This window comes from Hyperolius riggenbachi, chromosome 6 (assembly GCF_040937935.1).
Source record: "Hyperolius riggenbachi isolate aHypRig1 chromosome 6, aHypRig1.pri, whole genome shotgun sequence".
In the NCBI taxonomy this organism is placed as follows: Eukaryota; Metazoa; Chordata; class Amphibia; order Anura; family Hyperoliidae; genus Hyperolius; species Hyperolius riggenbachi.
Genome location: NC_090651.1, coordinates 361,366,388 through 361,382,657, shown reverse-complemented (window position 1 = coordinate 361,382,657; position 16,270 = coordinate 361,366,388). Strand labels below are relative to the sequence as shown.

The window sequence follows — 16,270 nt, the reverse complement described above, 5'->3', positions numbered from 1 at the left end:
AGAAGAAGATATAGAAGAAGAAGAAGATATAGAAGATGAAGAAGAAGAAGAAGAAGAAGAAGAAGAAGTATATACAGTACTGAACAAAATTCTGGACACAACTTCTCTTTTCACCCTTTTTTTTTTAAAGGAACATCCCCACATAATCACTTGCTGTTGTTACTTGGAAAAAAAGATGTTTCTTGCATCATTCACCCTCAAAACAAGTGTTGGAAGCTATTTAAGGCCTATAAGTCGAGGTAATCAACTTGTTACCTTCTTTTTTAATAATCACATCTAAAAATGCAATAGTTTGTTGATGCATTTTGTATGTCAGATAGATATTGTAATTGTTAACATTCAAAGCATGTATAAATTGTTCCAAGTCGCTTTGACTCCCTGTCCATAACATAAATATGTCATCCACATAGTGGGGCCATAGGGGGACGTGCTCCCAGAAGCGCGAGTCCCCATAGACCATCTCCTCCTCCCATGCGCCCAAATGGAGACATGCATATGCCGGAGAGCACGCTGCCCCCATGGCCACGCCTCTTTTTTGTCTGTAGCATTTTCCATCAAACGAGAAAAAGTTAGTATTCAAAATAAATTTTAACAATTGTCCTACAAAATCGTTATGGGCATCCTCACATGGATAATACTTATACAGGAATTTCTCTACTGCCCTCAAGCCCACCTCGTTAGGAATAGAGGTAAATAATGATTCAACATCTAAGCCTACCAGCAGAGCTCCCTCTGGAACATAAACATTATGTAATTTCTCCAACATTTGCATAGTATCTAGTACAAATGAGGGCAGTCTTTCTACCATAGGTTTGAGTTTTTGGTTTACATATTGCGCTGCTTTCTCAGTTGGTGCATTAATTGCAGCAATTATTGGCCGGCCTGGGGGTCTTGAGATATCTTTATGGATTTTGGGTTGCATGTAGAGCACAGGCACCACAAATTGATCCACAAGCAATGCTTTGTATTCCCGCTCAGTGAGGATATTATCTAGATATCCCCACTGTAGTTTCTTATTTAGGTTTTCCTTAAGACTGGTGAAGGGATTTGCTAATACGCGCTCGTAACATTCATTGTCACTGAGCTGTCGCATAGCCTCGTCCAGGTACATCTCCCGCGGCCACAGCACTATATTTCCTCCCTTATCACTACTAGAGTTGGGCCGAACGGTTCGCCGGCGAACGTGGTTCGCGCGAACGTAGGTGGTTCGCGTGCGGGTACCGCACGCGAACCTTTTGCGGAAGAAGTTCGGTTCGCCCCATAATGCACTGAGGGTCAACTTTGACCCTCTACATCACAGTCAGCAGGCCCAGTGTAGCCAATTAGGCTACACTAGCCCCTGGAGCCCCACCCCCCCTTATATAAGGCAGGCAGCGGCGGCCATTACGGCCACTCGTGTGCCTGCATTAGTGAGAGTAGGGCGAGCTGCTGCAGTCTCTCATATAGGGAAAGATTAGTTAGGCTTAACTTCTTCCTGGCTGCATACCTGTTCTGTTCAGTGAGCCCTCAGCCCACTGCATACCTGTACTGTGATCCTGCCACTGCATACCTGTTCAGTGATCCTGCCACTGCATACCTGTTCAGTGATCCTGCCACTGCATACCTGTTCTGTTCAGTGAGCCCTCAGCCCACTGCATACCTGTACTGTGATCCTGCCACTCCATACCTGTTCAGTGATCCTGCCACTGCATACCTGTTCTGTTCAGTGAGCCCTCAGCCCACTGCATACCTGTACTGTGATCCTGCCACTCCATACCTGTTCAGTGATCCTGCCGGCTGCCACTGCATACCTGTTCAGTGATCCTGCCACTGCATACCTGTTCTGTGAACCCGCCACTGTATACCTGTTCTGTTCAGTGGACCCGCCACTGTATACCTGTTCTGTGAACCCGCCACTGTATACCTGTTCTGTTCAGTGGACCCACCACTGTATACCTGTTCTGTTCAGTGGACCCGCCACTGTATACCTGTTCTGTTCAGTGGATTTTTCTGGCTGCACTGAGGGCAGCTGCAACAACAAAAGAAAAGGCATGTACATGCGCCCATTCCCCTTCGTGATCATTACCTTGCCGTGGTGAAGGGGCTTGCGTATCACAATGAAGCAATGACCGGCGCCTAGATGAGTGTCTCGGGGGGCACACAAAAGATAATAAGGTCGTTGCTTCATTGTGGTCAGACCAAGTTTGATCAGCTGGACAGTCACTGTTCTGTCATTCAGCTACATCAGCCAGGCCGACCATATGGGCTGTAAAGCCACCAAAACCTGCACTCTCGCCATGGTGCGCACCAGTCCAGCACGGCCGTCACTACACAAACAGCTGTTTGCGGTGCGTTACACGGTGAGTTTGGTGTGTCAGTGTGAAGCAGTACCTTAATTACACTACCTGATTGATGTATACACATGCAAGATGTTTTAAAGCACTTTAGGCCTGTCATTTAGCATTCAATGTGATTTCTGCCCTTAAAACGCTGCTTTGCGTCAAATCCAGATTTTTCCCGGGGACTTTTGGCGTGTATCCCACTCCGCCATGCCCCCCTCCAGGTGTTAGACCCCTTGAAACATCTTTTCCATCACTTTTGTGGCCAGCATAATTATTTTTTTTTCAAAGTTCGCATCCCCATTGAAGTCTATTGCGGTTCGCGAACTTTAACGCGAACCGAACGTTCCGCGAAACCTAAAATCGGAGGTTCGGCCCAACTCTAATCACTACGTTTGATAATTATATCTTTCTGATTCTGTAATTTTTTTAGGGACTGTCTTTCGCCATATGTTAGGTTATCATATTCTAAGGCCATTTCACCCCATGATGTAATTTCACTCATTAAGCATTCATTAAAAATTGATATGTATTTATTTTGCTGAATAGAGGGCATAAAAACTGATTTGGGACGCATATCCGTATGTAATGGTAATTTTGGTTCGTGTGAGCCCATCTCCTCTTCCTATGAACACAGATGTACAATTATATAAAAAGGAAAGTTTATTGGATCTATGTTCTAGATACATTGAGCCCAAAAGGCCTAAATACAGACCTGAATTTAAATGTGTTCCTATAGTAGGGGACCGCTACTTACTATGATGTGTATATATAATTTTTTATGTTCTGGTTCTATGTGCTGTTGTTCGTCTTTGGAGTTCGGGGCTCTTGGCTCTCCTGGGGGGGGGGGGGGCGAAGAGGGGAGATGGGCGGGAGTATAGGGTTGCCCCAGCCTAATGATCCCCTCCATTAAGACTATTTATAGTTGAAAAATTGATTGATATTTAAATAAATATAAGTGACGGATGGAAAAGGGGTAATTTACCTAATTTATGGTTAGTAGCAATGAGTTCATGTGGTATGAGTGTACCTGGGATGATATATATGTACCAACATAGGGAGTATATGGGCCTATTAAATAAGCTAGGAATAATTTTCTGAATTTTATAGGCAAAGAAACATATAGCCACAAGATGGTGTAAAATAACATCAATGGAACTTTACTTCTGAGCAGAAATGCAATAAGAAATATCCCCACAAGATGGTGCTAAATTCCCATGATGGGAAAAATATGTGTGTGTACTCAACCGACCACTAGATGGTGATATGCTCCAGACGTCACGCTTTTTCGGCTATAAATACGGATCCTATGCGGAATTACGTGATACACGTTCTGACGAAGCTCTGGGGGCGGGGCGAAATGCATTAGCGTGACTCACAAACACATCCGCACGCCAAGCCGCCATGCCAGCGTGACAACTACATTGCTGAACTTCTGAAGCAGTCTGGGCCCAGTAAAACAGCTATGGAGACGTAGAGCGCAGCATAAAGCTGCTAAGTATTATCTCAATCTCAATGTCTATGGACATTTATCTCTGCAGAAGCCCCTGTTGCGAGTGGACAGGTGGACAAGTGCTTTGCTACTAAATACTATTCCTATCAATAGGACTGAGAACAATCTTTTATATGCATGATGCAGATGATATACCTACATTATATATGCTGTGAACCATGAGGACTATACAGATGGCTTTTTAAAGATAAGGAGGTCTAACTAGATGGTGGCTACTAATAACACAACTGTTGCAACGAAGATATCTGTTATGCAATTCAAAGTGCAGTCTCTGCTATAGATCTGGAATCCTATATCCATTTTGTGGCACATTTTTTAGAAAGCAGGCTTACAACCTTTTTTTTGATGGTACCACAGTTTTTGTCTATGAACATTTGAGCTCTGTTTATGGTCTGCAAATGTATAGTAGGCCTTTAGCTGGTCGAATCCTATAGGCTTTAATAGGCCCTAGCAATATATGTAATAATTGTAATGACATTTTTATGTGCAATTTGAGCTGGCGGCAATATATTTATGATCATATTGGTCCCTAAAAATGTTTTTGCCTCTGTGAGAGTATTATTTGTTTACCTGGTCAAATCCCAGCTGGGAGGACTCAGGATACCTCACGTTATTTACAGGAGGCTTTGTGGAGCACCACTATGGTCTAAAAAATATATATGGCGAGGGTTTTCCTATCCATGATGGGATGGGTGATGCAGGTGCACTCCACGGTTGGCTTGGCACTCACTGATATATGCTAATACTAGCTTTAACAATTTTTTTACTATTTAATAAAATATTTTCTAATTTTCGCAATATGTGTATGGCAATGAACTTTTTTCCATGCTAATGGTGTGCGACATATACTGGCTTGGCGGTGCGTGGTTTTTCGTTGGTGGTCTGGTGTTGCCAGTGTCTGCACCTGTTTTCTGATATTCTATTGCAAGCAGGATCATACCTGAATTGAATTTGATATAATAGAGTTTTTGACGCAAATTGTGCTGCCCTGGATAGGCAGAGCTTTGAGCTGTAGCTCTGCCTCTCTGCAATCAATCTCCGCGGATCTCCACCTCCTTCCCGCCCCTCACAGTAAAAGAAGACTGAAGGGCGGGGAGAGGTGGCGATCGGCAGAGATTAACTGCGGAGGAGGCAGAGCTACAGCTCAAAGCTCTGCCTCTGCAAGGAAGTAAAGCCCTGCGAGCCTGGGAGCTTTGCAGGGCTAATCCTCTGTAATAAATCATTCATATGTCGCGGCATGCAGCGATTCAAGTGGGGCATTCATGCTGAAGAGGATTTTATGAGAAAAGTAGGTAAAAAAAGAGACTTCAGAGTCTCTTTAAGTGGTTTAAGTTAGGCATGGTGAAGGACTACAGGTTGGTACGGTAAACCATGAAACCATGAGGAAGGAGATTAAGAGGTACAAGAGGTTTGGTTAGAGAGAGCCAATCGGTGCAGAAGTGAAAAAAAAAAAACAACGAAAGTGGCAAGAGTTAGCCAATAGTAGAATAGAATAGAGAAAAATAGAATTAAAGAGACTCAGAGGAGTGAAAAAAAACAAAATCGGAACTTACCTGGGGCTTTCTCCAACCCACCGTAGGTCGGGAGGTCTCCCGGTGTCCTCCTGGCTCCTCTCACAGTCCCTCAGCAGAAATCACGACTGGCCGGTGTGATGACGACTAGTGTCATCGTTCAGGAAGTGTCAGCCCGACACTCGGCCCCTGTGTCACCGGTCATGATTTCTGGGGAGGGACCGGGAGAGGAGGCAGGAGGACGCCGGGGGACCTCCCAACCTACGGTGGCCCAGGGAAAGCCCCAAGTAAGTTGTGATTTTCTTTCTTTTCACTCCTCGGAGTCCCTTTAAATATCAGTAACATTTCTTTGCCAATATTCTATCGTACAGAGAGCATTCACCCTTCACCTAAATGAACACGTATCCAACATACACCTGTGCAGGTATACGCACAACTTCTGAGCAAAGGAACAGTATACAGACTGAATGCAAGTAAGATTGATGAGAAATCTGCTGCTATTAACATTCATATGTCAACCATATATCAGCGTTTAGAGTCAGCGTGTTCAGGTTAATTATGATAAATAAGATACCATGAAGCCCGGGCCATTCTTTACAACTCGTCAAGGTGTTAAACGTTTTCTTCAATCCAAGGAGTTGGCTTCTGCCAAACATCTGCCAAAAATCTACAATACAAAAGCATGCCACCTTGGCGTTATATCATTCTAATATTAAAATGCACACATTAAATGCATACACGATGCAATTTCCAGGAAGGTGCACAGTGTGTGCATGTCCAAACTGCTCCCGATCGATAAAGGGATCAGTTTTCTGATGATAACTTCACAAAATCGATCCCTTTCTCGATCGGAAACAGATCGGATATGTTGGAAATAATTGCCCGATACCCACCGATCGGACGGGAAATTGCATGGTGTGTTCCTAGCAAGAAAAGCTTACCCCTATAAGGAGAGGAGTTAAGACACACTTGTCACAAGCCAAGTTTGTTCACCTCCAAACTGCATGTGTTGCTGCTTCTCCCCCCCCCCCCCCCAACACACACACACACAAAATGAGGGAATGTCACAAGCTGTTTTTGCCCCCCTCCCTTCATCATCCCGGCTAGATGCCTCCACTCTTCATAGGGGTCAGTAATGAGCACGAATTTTGCATAATCGTAATTTTGCATCGTACGTCACAAAAAACAACAACATTTGGGCAAAATTGTAATTAATTTCATATGGAAACATTATCAGGAACTGTAGTTTTGTCATTTTGCATAATTTTCACCTAATTTTGTGCTGAATTTAGCGGTTAATTACAAAGCCCCCATACATAATGTTGTCACCAGAATTGCTACGTATGTTAAAGTGACTCTGTAACAAAAATTACAACGTTTTTTCTACCTTCCTACAAGTTCCTAAACCTATTCTAATGTGATCTGGCTTGCTGCAGCTCTTTCTACTATAACCATCTCTGTAATAAATCAATGTATCTTTCCCCTGTCAGACTTGTCGGCCTGTGTCTGGAAGGCTGCCAAGTTCTTCAGTGTTGAACTGTTCCTCTATGCACACTCCAGTGTGTGTTTTATTTACATAAGCCAGCAGCTTCTCTGCTCTTATCAGTGATAGAAGAGAGCTGGATAAAAATCCTCCTCTGGAGGCTGTGAAAGGAGCTTGTCTGTCACATACTAAGGAATTAACGACATAGGCAGAGCTGTCTGCAGGAAGCCTGTAATGTTCAGTGCATGAGAGAAGCTGGGGACAGAAGGTAAACACACACAAGTGATCTCTTGAGATTCAGAAGTAAGGCTGTATACAGCCTGCTTGTGTATGGATGTATTTTCTATGTGTGAACATACTGTACATCAACCTACTTCCTGTTTTGGTGGCCATTTTGTTTGTTTATAAACAAACTTTTTAAAACAGTTTTTGACTACTTTTAATGCGGCGGGGAGCGGCGAAATTGTGACAGAGGGTAATAGGAGATGTCCCCTAACGCACTGGTATGTTTACTTTTGTGCGATTTTAACAATACAGATTCTCTTTAAAGGGAAGAGTGGGAACAAGTCAAAAACATTTTTTTTTTTCAAACAGACAGGACAGGTAATCCTGCATATTTCAGTAGCGCTGTGCGCATTAGCATATAAGAAATGGTGAATATCAGTATTGATCAAGTGATCTTGTATGTTATATGATATGTTTACTATGCTAAGCAGGGAGATGACATCACTGATTGGGTCACTTTTGGGGAGGGGTATTATGGATTAGTTTAGTATATAATATAAGTTCACTGTTAATGCATGTAAACAACACGCCTTGATAAAGGGGGACCCTGTGAGGCCCCCAAAACAATTGTCGGCTATTACTTTTGTGGATACGGATGGCCCAATAAAAGAGCGTGTTTCCAGAATACTCGGTGTGCTGATATATTGGAGGAATACTGGGGACTTGTGACACGGCTGTCCCCCTGGGCGGCAGAGAAGCGATCCACTGTCATAGGCTGAAGCCTATGACAGCTGACCATGCTGATTGGCTGGCATGGGGAGTGATGGCGGCTTAAAAAAAATTAGAAAATTGCGAAATTTCTTGTAAAAATAAACAAATAAATATTAGTAAAAAAATAAACAAACATTGGAGGAGCGATCACAGCCCACCAACAGAAATCTCTGTTGGTGGGCAGAAAAGGGGGGGGGGAGTCACTTGTGTGCTGAGTTGTGCAGCCCTGCAGCAAGCCCTTAAAGCTGCTGTGGCCTAATTTGTAAAAATGGCCTGTTCAGCCTGTGGTCCTTAACCACTTTAGAATCCTTGGTACGCATATCCACGCCCCTTTAAACTTCACGTGCGGATCAGGGACGTAGATATGCGTACTGCTGCCTTACCGTCGCGTTCACGATCCCCGCACTGTTTTCCGCCGATCCATCATCGCAGCCCCCTCCATCTGTGATCAGGATGTGAGAATCTTTTGATTCTCAATCCCGATCACTGGTTCCGTGTCTCCGGAGAGCTTGTTAACGTCCCATAAGCTCTCAAACCCAACGTGTTCGGCTGTGTTCTATTAATAGAAATACACGGTCTCAATAGCATCATCTTGTGGCCAAAAAGTAAAATACACCTATTTATGCCACTATACTGTTTTCCATAGAAAGTTTATTATTATTTTTTTGTATTATTACTTTTAACCCCTTCCATCCCTGCCCCACAGATACAGAAATAAAACACTTGTTAAAAAAAATTTAAAAAAAAATTACAGTTAATTTTTTTACATAAATAGTCACCTTAGGGACTTTTGTAATACGGATGTCATGAGAGTATATTTTTTCAAAAAAAGTTCTTGTAATAAGTGAAAAAGTATTAAAAATCCCTAAATGGAAAAATGCTCCTTCATTTCCAGATAAAATATTATCACCATACATTGTACTAGGGACACAATTTAAACGTTGTAATAAACCAGACAAATGGGCAAATAAGATGTGTGGGTTTTATGTACCAAAGCCCATTTTATTTTAAAACTATAATGGCTAAAAAACTGAGAAATAATCATTTTTTTTCTTTTTTTTTTCCTTATTATTCACTTTACAATGCATATAAAATAAAATAATTCAGAGCAAAAACTACCACCCAAAGAAAGCATAATGTGTGGCGAAAAAAACAATATATAGATCATTTCAGTGTGATAAGTAACAATAAAGTTATCGCTGAATGAATGGGAGGAGCGCTGAAATGTGAAAGTTGTTTTGGTTTTTAAGGGGAAAAACCTGTGATCCTGAAGTGGTTAAAGAGAACCTGTACTGAGTAAAATTATTTAAAATAAACAAATGAGGTAACTTTAATGAACATTAAATAGCTACCATGCCATCAGTTCCTCTCAGAAGCTAACCATTTTCTTCTGACAATGATCCCTTCCAGTGCTGACAAAATTTTGTCAGAACTGAAATATATCAGTTGCTCTCAGTTATATATCAGTTGCTGTCAGTTATAGCTGGGAGGAGAACTGAGGTGTCCATGTTTCCCTATGGCTCAAGTGGGCGATGTTACAGTTTAACAGTGTGCTGACCAGAAAGCTGTTATGGGGTAATGGCCATTTTCAAAATGGAGGACGGAGAATTCCATTGATCACAGTGGACTAACAGGACGCAGGGGAGGAAAAAGAAATTGAGGAGTAGACTACACAGGAGGGAAGTATGACTAGTGTATGCTTATTTTGACTTTTAATTTTCACTTCAGGTTTTCTTTAAAGAGACTCTGAAGTCTTGTTTTTTAACTGCTTTTCTCATATAATCCTCTTTAGCATGAATGCCCCACTTGAATTACCGCATCCCCGAGGCAAATGGGTGATTTATTACTGAGAAAACGACCTGCAAAGTTCCACGACTTTGCAGGTCGCAAATTGTGCTGCCCTGGATAGGCAGAGCTTTGAGCTGTAGCTCTGCCTCTCTGCAATCAATCTCCGCAGATCACCACCTCCTCCCTGCCCCTCACAGTAAAAGAAGACTGAGGGGCGGGGAGAGGTGGCGATCGGCAGAGATTAACTGCGGAGGAGGCAGAGCTACAGCTCAAAGCTCTGCCTCTGCAAGGAAGTAAAGCCCTGCGAGCCCGGTGGCTTTGCAGGGCTAATCCTCTGTAATAAATCATTTATATGTCGCGGCATGCAGCGATTCAAGTGGGGCATTCATGCTGAAGAGGATTTTATGAGAAAAGTAGGTAAAAAAAAGAGACTTCAGAGTCTCTTTAAAGAGACTCTGTAACAAACTTTTCAGCCTTAGTTCTTCTATCCTATAAGTTCCTTTGCCTGTTCTAATGTGGTCTGGCTTACTGCAGCCTTTCCTAATTGCACAGTGGCTGTGTTATCTCTGTTATATGATCTAATCTGTTTTCTTCTGTCGGCACAGTCAGGCTAAAGCTGGAATGTGTGGAATGTGCAGGGCTGCTTGTGATTGGTAGAAGCTATACACACACCCTCCAGGCCCCCTGCAGGCTCTGTATGACACACACTCTGCTTATGTGAGCCTATCAGAAGCTAGTTAGTTTGTTTGTAAACGCTGCCTAAATGTAAGGCTTGGTGGTGTATTCTCCACAGTCAGCATGCAACGCATGAGCTGGCGTGGAGGAGGTACACACACTAGCACAAGGAAACAGGCTATCCCTAGTATAGTGGAGGGGAGGACTGACTCCAATAGGAGATTGTGGCGCACAGAGCCGGTGCAGATCTGACAGCCACAAACAATGCTTTCGTTATAACGTCTCAGCGCAAAGTAGCGCTGAGCGCATAAACCAGAACTGAGGAGATCAGGGCAGGTAGACAGAATGAACGCTTGCTAGCTAGCGGCTACTTAGCGACAGCAAGCGTCCAAAACAAGACAGACTGGAATGAGGCAGCCAATGCGATTGCAGCGATGGCGTGCCTCACAAAGACAGGACAGGATAGTCAGGAAGTAGCAGGATCAAGATAGATGAACGTAACACAGACAAATATACAATAAGTATGTTTTCCTAGCGTATTACAATTACAGCTATCAATGAAACTATTTGTAACGTCTGACTAACATATGTATATATCGGCAATGAACCGACATATGACATAAGCAGGAACGCTGACTAGCACTGGAGCAATACAGGGAACAAGGCTCAGAAGGATTCGCTATCTCTTCGCAGAGATGAACGCAATCCACAAACGGTAACAGGACAGGATTCAGAAGGATTCGTTATCTCTTCGCAGAGATGAACGCAATCCACAAACGGTAACAGGACAGGATTCAGAAGGATTCGTTATCTCCTCGCAGAGATGAACGCAATCCACGAACAGGACCAGGAGCAGGATACTAGCTCAGCACGGGTGCTCACGATACGCGCAAACTACCAAAACGTGCTGGAAAGCTGACTAACTGCACACAGGATATAAACAGTTCGTGTACGTATACATCAGCGACACTGATGTATCAACGTAACACGAATACAAGGAAAATAATAAACGTGCTGGTATGCATATATATGGGCAATGAACCAATATATGTTGCAAAACCAGCAAAGTATCTTTAGAACAAGAAACACGATCGGGGCTGAAGCGACAGCAAGGCAGGCTTAAACTGAAGCTATGAAAACCCGAGGAGTCCTGCAGGAAGCAGATCTTTATACTGAGGTCATCCAATGGGAGCAGACATGCAGATTCCCACACAGGTGAATGGTAATCAGTCACAAGCTGACAGCAGGGAAAGGCAGACAAAGCTATGCAGCTTGCATGGAAAGAGATCAGAACTGCCTGAGCTGCAGCACTACTACTTCCAGCAATATCTGCTGCAGCAGCGATCATTACACTAAAACTGTTAATTACAAGTAGTGTTGGGCGAACAGTGTTCGCCACTGTCCGGGTTCTGCAGAACATCACCCTGTTCGGGTGATGTTCGAGTTCGGCCGAACACCTGATGGTGTTCGGCCAAACCGTACGGCCACATGGCCGAAATAAGAGCGCATGGCCGAACGTTCTCCGAACGTTCGGCTAGCGCTGTGATTGGCCGAACGGGTCACGTGGTTCGGACCCGAACACGCTCTGATTGGCCGAACTGTCACGTGGTTCGGGTAAATAAATACCCGAACCACGTCATATCTCCGCCATTTGTCTGTGGGTTTAGCTTTGGGTAGGCAGGCAGGGTAGTTCGCGCTCCAGCCACGCTAGCCAGGGTCCCCCCAGTCATTGTGTCGCTGCTGGGAATAGTAGTACACCGCTCGCTCAGCCACACTATATAGCATTCTGTTTACTGCCACTCTGTGTACCTCGCTCAGCCACACTATATAGCATTCTGTTTACTGCCACTCTGTGTCTGCTGGGAATAGTAGTACACCGCTCGCTCAGCCACACTATATAGCATTCTGTTTACTGCCACTCTGTGTACCTCGCTCAGCCACACTATATAGCATTCTGTTTACTGCCACTCTGTGTCTGCTGGGAATAGTAGTACACCGCTCGCTCAGCCACACTATATAGCATTTTGTTTACTGCCACTCTGTGTACCTCGCTCAGCCACACTATATAGCATTATTGTGTTTACTGCCACTCTGTGTCTGCTGGGAATAGTAGTACACCGCTCGCTCAGCCACACTATATAGCATTCTGTTTACTGCCACTCTGTGTACCTCACTCAGCCACACTATATAGCATTATTGTGTTTACTGCCACTTTGTGTCTGCTGGGAATAGTAGTACACCGCTCGCTCAGCCACACTATATAGCATTGTGTTTACTGCCACTCTGTGTCTGCTGGGAACAGTAGTACACCGCTCGCTCAGCCACACTATATAGCATTGTGTTTACTGCCACTCTGTGTACACCGCTCACCCAGCACACTATATAGCATTGTGTTTACTGCCACTCTGTGTCTGCTGGGAACAGTAGTACACCGCTCGCTCAGCCACACTATATAGCATTGTGTTTACTGCCACTCTGTGTACACCGCTCACCCAGCACACTATATAGCATTGTGTTTACTGCCACTCTGTGTCTGCTGGGAACAGTAGTACACCGCTCGCTCAGCCACACTATATAGCATTGTGTTTACTGCCACTCTGTGTACACCGCTCACCCAGTACACTATATAGCCTTGTGTTTACTGCCACTCTGTGTCTGCTGGAAACAGTAGTACACCGCTCGCTCAGCCACACTATATAGCATTGTGTTTACTGCCACTCTGTGTACACCGCTCACCCAGCACACTATATAGCATTGTGTACTCTGCCAGTCAGTGTGTATATTGCTGGGATCAGTAATACTCCACTCAACGTCAACCACTATATGAGCTCACCACGAGTTCCTCAGAGACCTCCGCTGTGAGCAGCACTCCCAACAACAGCAACAGCCAACGCCCCACGCAAGCTATAACATCCACCCCAGCAGCCAGTGGTCAGCAGCAGCCCTCCCCGGAGGAGAACGTTGTGTCCATCGGTCCGGCGCCAGAGCGATTATTGAGGGCTGCCATTGAGGAGATGATGGGGCCTGATGTGGAGGAGGAGGTCGGGCTCAGGCCAGCATCCCAAGTTAATGTTGAGGACGATGAGTGGTCTGTGTCTGGGGATGTTGGGGTGGCAGAGGTGGTGGGTGGGTCAGACTCAGGAGAAGAGTTGTATGATGAGGATGATGATCGGGACCATCTGTATGTGCCTCAGAGTCCGACCCCGGAAAACATGTTGTATCGTGTGTTTAGGTACTAAAATCTGCGTTCCCACTTCCCAGTACTGCCCGGGTCCACGGATCCATATAATTTTTTGGGCAGCACTATCAAACTGTGGTACTATGAGTGAGTTGCCATGGTCCTTCTGTGCTGTCACACTCACCGTCTGTCTGCAGATGGATTGTTCAACACAGCTACGCCATCTGACATGTAGTCCTTGACCATCTTCTCCAGGCGATTGGTGTTGGAGGACGTGGAACTGCCCGATTACTGTTCTGTGGGCTGCTGCATGGGTGTCAGAAAATGTTCCCACTCCAAGGACACTGCCAATACCATTCCCTTTTGGGCACTAGCAGCAGCTTGTGTTCTTTGCTGCCCTCCTGGTCCTCCTGGGTTTGCTGAAGTCAGTCTGTCGGCGTAAAACTGGCTAGAGAAGGAGGAGGATGTCAATCTCCTCTCTAAAGTCTCCATCCTCAAGGGCCTGCTGGAATTGTTTCATTTTTGACCTGTCTGACACTTTCTTCAATCAGTTTTTTAACATTGTGTTTGTATAAACTGGGTATAAACCCAGTAATTGGTGTTGTCCAGAATAATGAATAATAATGAATAGTGAATAATGCGCGGGCCGCGTTTAATGCAGTCTAGCATGAATTGAGCCATGTGTGCCAGAGAGTCCTGCCAGACTCCTCTGTCTTCATGTTCTTGTGAGCGTTGTGATTGTTGTGATGCACCATATTCGTCACCAGCATCACTTTCTTCCTCTTCTGCTGTCCATTCCCGCTAAATTGTGGAAGTCCAACGTGCACCGCTCTGTCCCTCGGCAGTGGGGGCATCCAATTCCTGCTCCAACTCCAGCTGTTCCTCGTCCTGTTCTTTGTCATAGCTGGGACCAGCGTTTCCTGAGGCAGGTTGCCTGATGTTGGTATCATCACGCTGATCGTTTTCATCTTCAGATTCCCCCACTTGCATCATGCCAGCGGTTTCCATCTTCAACATTGATTTCTTCAGTAAACACAGCAGTGGTATTGTAATGCTGACTGTAGAGTTGTCACTGCTCAGTCACGCAACGTGGATTGCTCAAAATTTTGGAGGACTTGGCAGAGATCCAACATGGTGGCCCAATCAGATCCACAGAAGCTTGGTAGCTAGCTGCTGGAATGCGCCTCGGCACTGCGCAAAAGAGTGCTAGCATGTGCAGCGTAGAATTCCAGCGCGTAGGGAGGGACATCACCCAGCGAGCGATGGTGCGCTACATTGAAGCGCTCCTGCATCTCTTGGTGAGTCCTTCAGAAGCGGTACTGGACTTTAAAAAATGTTTGTTTTTTTTCCTTCAACAGAAGATCTGCCAAGTTGGAGTGAGGAGAACGCCGCCGACTCCGACACCAAGCTGAACCCCGGCGAACTCCAAGCAGAGGACCTTCAGGAACCCTCAAGGCTTTGAGCAAGCTGAGGAGGATCAGCAGTCCCGACGAGACCTCTCCTCATATGTGACTGTGTGCAGTGGAGTAGAGCTCCCCAGAACAACCTCTCACTTGTCACTTTGTCACTGGTCACTTTGTCACTTTGTCACTTTGTCATTTTGTCACTTTGTCACTTGTCACTTTGTCACTTGTCACTTATCACTTTGTCACTTGTCACTTTGTCATTTTGTCACTTTGTCAGTCACTTTGTCACTTTGTCACTGGTCACTTTGTCACTTTTCACTTTGTCACTTTTCACTTTGTCACTTGTCACTTGGTCACTTGTCACTTGGTCACTTGGTCACTTGGTCACTTGTCCAGATGATCTCGGTACACCTCCTGCGATTCAAATTCCTGCACACATTGCTCTGGGATTTGGGTGTGATGAATGATGCATCTAACTGGCCACCGGAGGCAATTAAGGCCTTCAAAACATGGAAAGCAGCTTTCTGTTCCGCCCCCATTTTGCGTCATGTTGAGTTGTTGACGTCATGTTCATCCTCGGCCTCGCCTTGCGAGGTGCATTTTCCACAGAAAAAGGTTGTGAATCCGGGCACAACATTTGTGGCTGTTCCATTGACCTTTCACAGGTAGAAGATTGTGGGGGTGGGAATAGCTCCTCCGAATAGCCCATTGTGTCCTGAAAACTACTCATTGCATTGCTTTGCGCACGCATTTTTTTTGTCCTCATGCAAGGCCTGAGTTGCGCCTGAAAGCGTGGCCTTCTCCTCCTGCGCCTCCTCCTCCTGTTCCATCACGTGTGCTGCTGCTGCTGCTGGGTTAGCGTTACCGGTCCCTTTTCTTGGAACCTCTTCTCTGTATTACATTTATGACTGCATGGCGACAAAAACCATGTTACCTGTGCAAAGAAACATGACATTTTCCACATTTAAAAGACAGTTTTTCCTTTGAAACTTTACAATCAATTTTCTCAAAAACTATAAGCTCTTTTTCAAATATTTTTTTCCCTCTTGTACCCACTCCCAAGGTGCACATACCCTGCATGTATGTAGCATGTAAGGAAGCTTTACAAAGCACGAAAGTTCGGGTCCCCATTGACTTCCATTATGTTCGGAGTTCGGCGCGAACACCCGAACATCGCGGCGATGTTCGGCGAACGTTCGCGAACCCGAACATCTAGGTGTTCGCCCAACACTAATTACAAGCCAGGTTTGCAGCAGAGAGTGGCAGAAACAGCACAGAGGGGCCCAGGAGAACATAATGAATAGAATGGTATGCTTTTTGCTGTAAAAATGTTAGAGTACAGATTCTCTTTAACCACTTCAGCACCACAGGGTTTTTTGCTTAAAAACCCAGTGCTGGGCCG

The 16,270-nt window shown here is 44.9% G+C and overlaps 1 protein-coding gene across 1 annotated transcript in view; it reads right to left on the bottom strand.

Moving 5' to 3' along the window:
• LOC137522265 (beta-1,3-galactosyltransferase 2-like) overlaps positions 1–16,270 on the bottom strand; it is a 76,826-nt gene that overhangs the window by 40,316 nt on the left and 20,240 nt on the right. The window contains exon 3 of the mRNA XM_068242294.1: positions 5,917–6,009. The gene's annotated coding sequence lies outside the window, so the exon portion shown is untranslated. The remainder of the gene's footprint in view (positions 1–5,916; positions 6,010–16,270) is intronic.